This window comes from Bubalus kerabau, chromosome 1 (assembly GCF_029407905.1).
Source record: "Bubalus kerabau isolate K-KA32 ecotype Philippines breed swamp buffalo chromosome 1, PCC_UOA_SB_1v2, whole genome shotgun sequence".
Lineage (NCBI taxonomy): Eukaryota > Metazoa > Chordata > Mammalia > Artiodactyla > Bovidae > Bubalus > Bubalus kerabau.
In genome coordinates, this window is record NC_073624.1 from 197,627,989 (window position 1) to 197,637,490 (window position 9,502).

General features: G+C 41.3%; 1 pseudogene; it reads left to right on the plus strand.

The window, feature by feature from the left end:
• LOC129625685 (elongation factor 1-alpha 1-like) overlaps positions 1-5,839 on the plus strand; it is a 49,671-nt pseudogene extending 43,832 nt beyond the window's left edge.
• Positions 5,840-9,502: the final 3,663 nt, after the last annotated feature.

A 9,502-nucleotide genomic window follows, 5' to 3' on the forward strand; every position in this document is an offset into this window, starting at 1 on the left:
AACAGGTAGTGTTGTGAGTTGCTCAGACATGTCCAACTCTTTGCGACCCCATGGACTGCAGCATGCCAGGCTTCCCTGTCCTTCACCATCTCCTGGAGCTTGTTCAAACTCACGTCCATTGAGTCAGTGATGCCATCCAACCATCTCATTCTCTGTCACCACCTTCTCATGCCTTCAATCTTTCCCAGCATCAGGGTCTTTTCTAATGAGTTAGCTCTTCTCATCAGGTGGCCAAAGTATTGGAGCTTCAGCATCAGTGCTTCCAATGAATATTCAGGACTGATTTCCTTTAGGACGGACAGGTTTGATCTCTTTGCAGTCCAAGGGACTCTCAAGAGTCTTCTCTAGAACCACAGTTCAAAAGCATCAACTCTTAAGTGTTCAACCTTCTTCATGGTCCAACTCTCACATCCATAGATGACTACTGGAAAAACTATAGCTTTGACTGAATGGACCTTTGTTGGCAAAGTAATGTCTCTGCTTTTTAATATACTGTCTAGATTTGTCATTTTCTTCCAAGGAGCAAGCATCTTTTAATTTCATGGCCACAGTTGCCATCTCCAGTGATTTTGGAGCCCAAGAAATTAAAGTCTGTCACTTTATTTTATATTATATAGTTCTTATTTATATTAGATAATGACATGTAGGTATATATCATTATATAATAGAATGGTGTAGCAATCCAAGTTGTTGAGCAAAGTCAACTGCATTATTTGGGGGAAAAAAATAACCTAAAGTGTTTAGCCAGAGATTAGATGATCATCCGGAAGAAACCAGGAAGAGCTGATACCGTCCCTGAGTAGGCAGATACATTGTACGACATCTGGTCTTTCTGACTTTCAGATTCCACAATTTCATGTGTAGAAACTGGATATCCCAAGAGTTCTTCATTTCAAGTAATAGATGCGTTCCTGGTAGCAAGTGATCAAATGTCCTGTGGCACTTTCCTTGTCGGGAGAAAATATCTCTCTTTAGGTTCATAAGACTATAGATCCTCAATTAGGACATAGCTGTGTGTTTCAATCTGTGTTGAGTCAAATCTCATGGAAAACTCTGTTTTCAGTTTAATAAGATGGAAACAAAGACCACAGCATTTTTAATAGGCGTTCATTCTAAAATGTAAAATGAGGGAATTTTTAACCGCCACAACCATCTTTTAAACGCTTCCTGTTAGTACAGTGACTGTATTTTAATCGACTCAGCAAAGAGCAATAAAGTTAAAAAGTACAGATTTTTTTTTTCCTTTCAAGGCCTTTCTTCAAAATCCTTGATCTCCGTGAGACCACTAGTAATCTGTGAATTATCTAGGTTCTCAAAATGTAGAAAAGAAAGAAAAAATTTAGAGGAAAACATTGGCCCATTTTCCTGAGAATTCAGCCAGGCTGATTTGCTCAATGGCTGAGGAGTAGCAGCAACTACACTAAATACCAGAATGGTCAGTGCAATTAATGCAATTAAAGTAATTAGTCCTGGCAGCTGTAAGGTCAAATAGAGGTGGCTTCGTAACAGCAATCTGCCACTGCAAAATTACTGACATTTCCAACTAAATTATATTCTCTAAATTGTTGCCTTAATGCTAAATAAATAAAGTTATGCTAATGTAGAGACTGATTACAGATTGAAATTAGCACAATTGCTTGTTATACAGTCTGCTAGGGTTAACATTTTTTAAAAACATAATTAATGGCCTTTGCTTACTGTCTCTGGTTATAGATCCTGCAGCTCATTTGCATTCTTCTGCAATATGCTGACAGTACTAAATGTCTAAGAAGAAAGATCTCATCTGGAGGCAGAAAATGTGTTTTGCACATCATGAAGCGAAAACTTGTTATGGTTTTAGGCCAGCACTAATAACAAAGATGACCAGAAAGAGAATGGATCAGAATGAAGCAAGAATCCGTTTTGCTTTTCAGTCTTGTGATCCGAGCCTTTTCTGGAGTCAATGTGAAATGTAATTGCTCTTTTGACCTCTATCTTCTCTCTCCCCAGGTCTGAGGAAGAGCTACACTGGTTGATTATTGCAGGAATGAAAGGCACTCTGACCTTGTCGACCAAGCGCCTTGCGGCTTTCAATGTTGCCCATTATACTGAAGGCAGGCAACTCCTGGAGAGAGGCGGAATCGACAGGAGAGCTGCTCCCTGGGCAACCTGCCAGAAAAGGCTTCAGCAGCCGCAGTTCAGACACGGCCAAACAGCTCAAGCAGCAAAGGAAACGGTTGGGGGAGGTAGGGGAGATGATGAAGGAAAGACAGAGTATATAAAAATATTGTCAGCACACAGTTTAAAGAGCTCTCAGGCATCTATGCTATAGGGCACCTTTTGCTAACACCGCCCCTCATCATCTGCCTGAACTGAAAACCAGCCTGGGAAGAAAGAAGCGACCAATGTAAGTGCAGCTATTCATTTCCTAAAATAGGCTGTCCCTCACTCCAAAGGGTTTCTGATAATACTCCTATGTAAATCAGAATGTACAGTGTGTTTCCAGCAAAAAGTGGGTCAGGGTATTTAGTTACAATAATTGTTCTAGAGTATAAATTATTCTCTACCAACCTAGTTGGGTTATTTTTAGAATGCATGGTTCACAGAAGGATTAGGGTACAACAGGCTGGCTCCTTCCAGCTCTCTAGTTAAAGCCTGCGTGTCCTTTGCATCTCTGCTAGTTCTACTCCAATCAGTTCTATTCAACAAAATTTTATCAAGCATTTATTATGTGCTTCAGCACAGTGGGAGGATAAATGACATGCAGAGTGTGCCTATGAATTAAGGCGACTGGTTGACCAATCAAATGCAGAAGTGGTGCCATTTCTTTTGTCACTTCATTTCATTCATTGAGGGAAAGCACAGAGGCCCTGCTGTGAGTGACAGAGACATTGGTGTTAGGTTTTCTAGATTCTGACATTCATTTAAGTTTTACAGTAAGCTTTAGATTCATATTGTCAGCCCCACTTTAGGAAGAGAAGATTTACTATAGTAATAAAGTCTTTGGAGCCTGGAATTAGCCAGACTTGGGTTCAAAATCAATTTTGTTACTACTCAAAATCTGTGCAATGTTGGAGGAAAAAAAAATCAACCTATTTCTGGGCTTTGGTTGGCCTAATTCCTATCGTGAGGGAGAGACTAGATGGTACTAAGACCCTTTCCAGCTGTGTGGTTCTATAAGAAAGAGTGTTCAGCAAGCACACATCCCAGATTTTCTGGGAGACCCCACCGCAAAATATTATGGCTCATTTTGCCTATAAAATTATTTATGCCCATCAATTGCTGAATCGCCATCACCTGATTTTTACATTGAAAGAACCGTCAGAGGTAGGAAAAGAATCATGCAAAAAGACTGAGAAGAGTGGTGTTAAAAGATAAATTTCAAAGAGAGGTAAAATCATGACCCTCATACAGATATAAAAATGAGTACATATTAAAGATTTGGTTCTATTCATTAATCAAAGACCGATGTTGTAACAGCTTCAGGAGAATCTGAAGAGACACATTTCAAGATCAGGAATATTCAAATGAGAATGCAAATAGAACAAAACTGGTTATTTTCCAGGGGGAGTGGAGAGAAATCAATTGAATCTCTACCAGACCGGGAAGCATTTGCATGTCTGTCAGTTACCTATAACACACAAGTTGTAAAATAGCTCAAGGACGATGAAGGCTAGAATCAGGTAACAGGAAGGGTGTGCTGGGTACAGACAATGCAGTTTCCCATGCAGCACACTTTTTTTCCTACAGTGGAAACAGCTTCATGTGAACTGTGGCATTTCATTGTGATTTCTGGTTCTTTGATGGCTGTCAGGGGAAGGGTCTCAGTCGGGGCTTGGGTGTGAACAAGAGTCACCTGGGAAATTCCAGATCAGAATCACACCTCCAAACTGCATCCAGGGTTCTAACAAATGTTTAAACAATTAGATGGCTTCTTCAGCTGCTTTTTGAGATTGAAGTTATAACTGAAGGAGACCTTGAAATTCAGTTATGTGCAGTATTTATAGATGTGGTATTTCTTCTTGCTCCTTTGAGGAGCCTTTAGGACTTTTCTTGATGTGGTTTAAGGATCATGAAACTGTTAAATGTTTAGTTAAGGGCTAAGGACCAATGTGAGGCAAAGGCAAGGCAAAGTCAAAAGGAGAAAAATAGGCATTAAAGAAATAAAAAGAGAGAAGAAAGCTTTTTCACAGTGGGTTTGGTGCCAGAACACAGATGTCATGAAAACCACCACTAAACCTAAGCCAGAATGGGAAAAGTATAGACTTATAACAACATGATCATCATTGAATACATAGATTTGGGGAAGTCTACTATCTGATCTATAAATGAGTAGGGTTGACAAAAAAACTATCGGAAAATTTGAGGATTCTGATGAGAAGGGAAAGGGCTCCTTGAAGGAAGTCTGGGTCTTCTGTTGCAGGTACAGTCGTGTCCGACTCTGTGCGACCCCAAAGACGGCAGCCCACCAGGCTTGCTGTCCCTGGGATTCTCCAGGCAAGAACACTGGAGTGGGTTGCCATTTCCCTCTCCAATGCATGAAAGTGAAAAGTGAAAGTGAAGTTGCCCAGTCGTGTCCAACTCTAGTGACCCCATGGACTGCAGCCTACCAGGCTCCTCCGTCCATGGGATTTTCTAGGCAAAAGTACTGGAGTGGGGTGCCATTGCCTTCTCCGAGTCTGGGTCTTAGATAAGACTAAAATCAGTTTTTTCACCTAAAAACTGAAGATGAGCTTGGTATCATCATTGATAACTTCCTATGGAAATTAAAACCCAAGATGTATTTTGTGACCATCACTGATGCCCCAAGACACAGAGACTTGATCAAAAACATGATTTGGGGCAACCTCTGTCTGACTGTGCTGTCCTGATTGTTGCTGCTGGTGTTGGTGAATTTGTAGCAGGGATCTCCAAGAACAGGCAGACCTGTGAGTCTGCCTTTCTGGCTCCCACACTAGGTATAAAACAACAAATTGTCAATGTTAACAAAATGGATCCCACTGAGCTACTCTATGGCCTGAAGTGAAACAAGGACATTATAAAGGAAGAGTCAGAACCACATTAAGAAAACCTGGCTCAACACCAACACAGTAGCAGTTATGCCAGTTTCCTTTGGGATAGTGACAACATGCTGGAACAAAATGCTAACATGCCTGTGAAGTCGCCTGTGAAGATGGCAGTGCCAGTGGAACCACACTGCTTGAGGCTTGGCATTAAGACTTCCCTGGTGGCTCAGATGCAAAAGCGTCTGTTTACAATGCGGGAGACCGGGGTTCGATCCCTGGGTCGGGAAGATCCTCTCCTGGAGAAGGAAATGGCAATCCACTCCAGTACTATTGCCTGGAAAATCTCATGGACAGAGGAGCCTGGTAGGCTACAGTCCATGGGGTCTCAGTCGGACACGACTGAGCGACTTCACTTACTTACTTACTTACCAACTCATCCAAGTGACAAGCCCTTGCCTCTGCCCCTCTAGGACAGCTACAAAATTGGGAATATTGGCATTGTCCCTGTAGGCTGAGTGGAAGTGACTGATGTTCTCAACCCTAGCATGGTAGTCACCTTTGCTCCAATCAACTGAAGTCAGATCTGTTGAAATGCACCACGAAGCTTTGAGTGAAGCTCTTCCTGGGGATGGTGTGTGCTTCAATGTCAAGAATGTGTCTGGCAAAGATATTTGTCGAGGCGATTTGTCTGGTGGGACAGCAGAAGTCATCCACCAGTGGAAGCAGCTGTCTTCATGGCTTGGGGGATTATCCTTGACCATCCAGGCCAAATCAAGGCTAGCTACACACTGGTACTGAATTGTCACACATCTCACATTACTTGCAAGTCTTTTTCCATTTTAATCTATTTTTAAAAACCCAATACTGTATTGTAAACATATTGAAATAAGAGAGATATAGTTATTTCTAGTTCTGAAAGGAAAATTGGTGAAAATGCCATTCAGGCTTTTAGTTCAGCAACTAAAATGAAATGTGAAAGAGAAAGAAAAACATGAAATGTGGAGAACTTCATGGTGGTTCTAGGATGACTGTGCAAATCACTAACGATTGAGAGCTTGGCACCAAAATCTCAGCCTCTGTACGCTAGAGCCAAATCAAATCTCAGAGACAGAATTTGGGGTGAAGTAGAAAAAAATAGCTTTTATTGCTTTGCCAGGCAAAGGAAACACAGAGAGATCCTGCCCTTGAGATCTTTGTGTCCCAACTTGATGAGGACATGAAGGACTTGATGGGGAGTTTTATAGCATGGTTTAAGGGTGGGGTTGCCTCAGGTGGTTTCAAGGCTGTTCTTCCCTTGATGAGAAACTTCTAATCTGCTCTTTTGAACTCGGGGAAGGTCATGGAGGCTAGAGTCTTACCTGCAAGAAACGGGGGACCCCAAAAAAAGTTTCAGAAAAACTTTTTTTGGGGTCCCCCCAAAAACCTGTCTGTGTCCAGGAGCCCGTATGGCACCCCTCTTCACCATCTGTTTCAAGCTAAAATGGAGGAAAGATGGGTTAGGGTCAGGGCACACTAGACCTTCTGTTTAGTAAAGCTTTATAACCTCCCAAGATACTATCCCAGAGTCACTCTTGAAATAAAATTTAAAGAAACTAGGTAACCCTCACACTCAAAGAAGTTAACTCAAAATGGGAGGCAGCATTATCTTGACCAAATCCAAAACTGTGGAATGTCTCAAACCAGGAAGGAGGGCCTGTGGATTTTTGACGTGACAGTGCAGCTGGGCCAGCAAACTCCCGGGTGGCAGGGTGATCAGTGCGCTTGGATGAGGCAGAAAGGGTTAAAGCAACCAGCACCATGGAACAAATGAAAGAATGCTGCTTAAGCCTCTCTGCAGTCAAAGTTGCGCATAAATTGCTTGGTCCTACAGAAGAGTTTCTTTCTTTTCATTGTTTTAACCTAGGGGATGAAGAAAAATAAATCAATGTCAGATTTAAAAAAAAAAAGTTTCTGGTAGCTCCACACAATATATTAAAAATGAAAATACCCTTTTGCTTGTAGGGAGGAGAGAAAGCCAATGATAAAACTTAGTGAGGCTTCCTTCTAATAGTACACATTGTTTAAAAGGAACTTTAGAGCTATTATTCCTCCTGTGATCTTCCCCCAAAGCTACAAAGTGTACAAAATCTACCCATATTGCATTGCTTTCTAAGCTGTCATGTTTTTAATAGTATCATACACACTGTTCCAAATTTTGAAAAGCCCATTCAGTGTTTTATACAAAAGCAAGTTACCAGAAATGGGCACAGAGCACACTACTAAATATAGCAACACGATTACTGTCATGTAAATTATCTCCTCTACATAGCACTAGAACAATGAGATAAAAGGTTTATCTTGACAAAGTTTGAATAAAGTAGAGGTGGAATTGATTCAGACTCGCCATAACTTCTCCATCCGCAGACAGTGGTGGGGGGAGGGAGGAAGAGCTCCTCTAATTTCAGTATCAGCACGTCCTTCCTGTTCATTTGCATTTGGGGAGTTTTTCCACAGTGTATTCATTTGCTAGTGAGATAATGTGTCTCTGCGTGATCAGATAAGAGACGGATAGAATTACTAATGATGAAAGGCAGCACAAGGGCAAGAAAGCAGAGCAGCCCTTCCTTTTCTCTCCTAATCTGGATGGATCTGAATTTCATCCATCTCATGTTTTTTTTTTTTTCTCATGATGCTGGTGGGGCCGTTTTCCAAAGCTGGGTTAAGACACTGCAGATTGAGTCCTTTTTTTTTTTTTTTTTTTTAAGTGCTATTCAAAGAAGGAATGTGATGTCATTGTGCTGACTGGCTATTCTATTCCACTGTTTGTATGTACTTGTCAGTTAATAAATTGAGGGCAGTTTAAATCAACTGTCACTCAATAAGCATCAGCTGTTTTCCAGGTACTATAGAAATAACAACACAGAGGTCTTGTCCTTTAAAAAAGAATTTTAAATAGAAAGAAAGCTTTAATTCACAGAAATGTTTAATGATGAGAGTAGTGGGATGTTACTAGTAGCAAAGTCATCAGGCGAACAAAGATAGAAATGTAAGTTAAATGAAAGATGTGGAGCTGATGTCTTATCGGGTACTGTCTTTGGGTAAATGTAGGGTTTACCCAATGCGCTCATTGGACAGCAGCTCAGTGGTCAGAAAGCCAGCAGTGGGCATTGGAGGTGGAAAACAGAAGAGTAACTTTTGAGTTTGAGAGTCCCTGGCCTGAAAACCAGACTATTACCCTGGCGCTTGTTTTTCTTTACTGCAAACTTCAAAAAGTCTCTAGAAAAGGAAAATTGTGTCCTTTTAGGAAAAATGTGAGAAAGCAACAGTATGATGATCAGCACTTTAGTGATACAGGTAAAACAGAGACAAGTTCAAACATTTTTACATAATGAAGAGACCTGGGACACTTTTTAGAAGTAGCTTGTAAGTATGAAGTACCTAGTTGGCTGGCCCGACTTGGGGAGGCTTAGCTCCCTTTCATCTATTGCCTGCTGTCCTTTGGGGCAAGTACTTCCCTAGAATAAATGAGGTCTCTGGCGTGAGTAAAAACATGCCAAATTTGAAGTTACTCTGCTCTAGGTCACCCAGAAACAGCACGGCTCTGAGCCGGCTCCTAACCCACTCTTGCTTCCCCATGCCAGCCAACAGAGATTAAGCTCGTTTGTTACTGAAACCCACTGAGCTGACAGTGACACCCTGGGCCTTGTCACCCACCGAAAGCAAAAGGGACTATGAAATAGCCACAGTCTCATAAAGAAAATAACGTTTCTTTAGTGGAACATTGCTGTCCACAAAGGAAATGTAGTTCCTAAATGGGAGAATACTTTCCAGGATTATTTGTCTGGAAGGTGACAATGTTATAGCAATAATCCTAAAAATGAGAATGCAATTATGAAGGAATGTTTTGCAACTCTGCAACCCCATGTTCTAAATGTATTCATTTCCCAAAACTGTCAGAACATATCCCAAATTAGACTAACGGACAAACCAAAGCAACCCTGACCACTGTTTTTCAACCCCAGATCCCCATTGCACTGATGGAATGAGTTAGAGCGATGGCAGAGGAGAAGAAGAAGGGAACGGAGGGAAAATTGGCAAAGGTGGACCGGATATGGACAGGAGGGACAGTGATGGAAAATTATATATCAGAACTAATTCCTAAATTTCTGGATGGAATGACGGTGTTTTTATTGAAATAGAAATTCTGCAGGATGACTGTATTTGGAGGAGAAAGACCATCATGGAGAAGAACCAGAGAAGAGAAACATCCTAAAAACGAGAAACAGGAACAACAGACAGAACCAGGACCCAGAGGAGATAGTTAGGAACCAATTCAGCATAGGAGTCGGAAGGATTAACTTTAGAAAGAAAAGAGAGAGATACTCTTCCTCTAAACTAGGAAACATCTTGCTCTAAGTTGGGAAACTCCTTCCTTTAAACTCAAAAACTAACATATACTGATGGCTTTGCCGGAACCTAGCATGAGGCTTCAGCACTTTCTCATGTGTTCAGAGGCTGTTAAACAGAGCAGGCTAAAA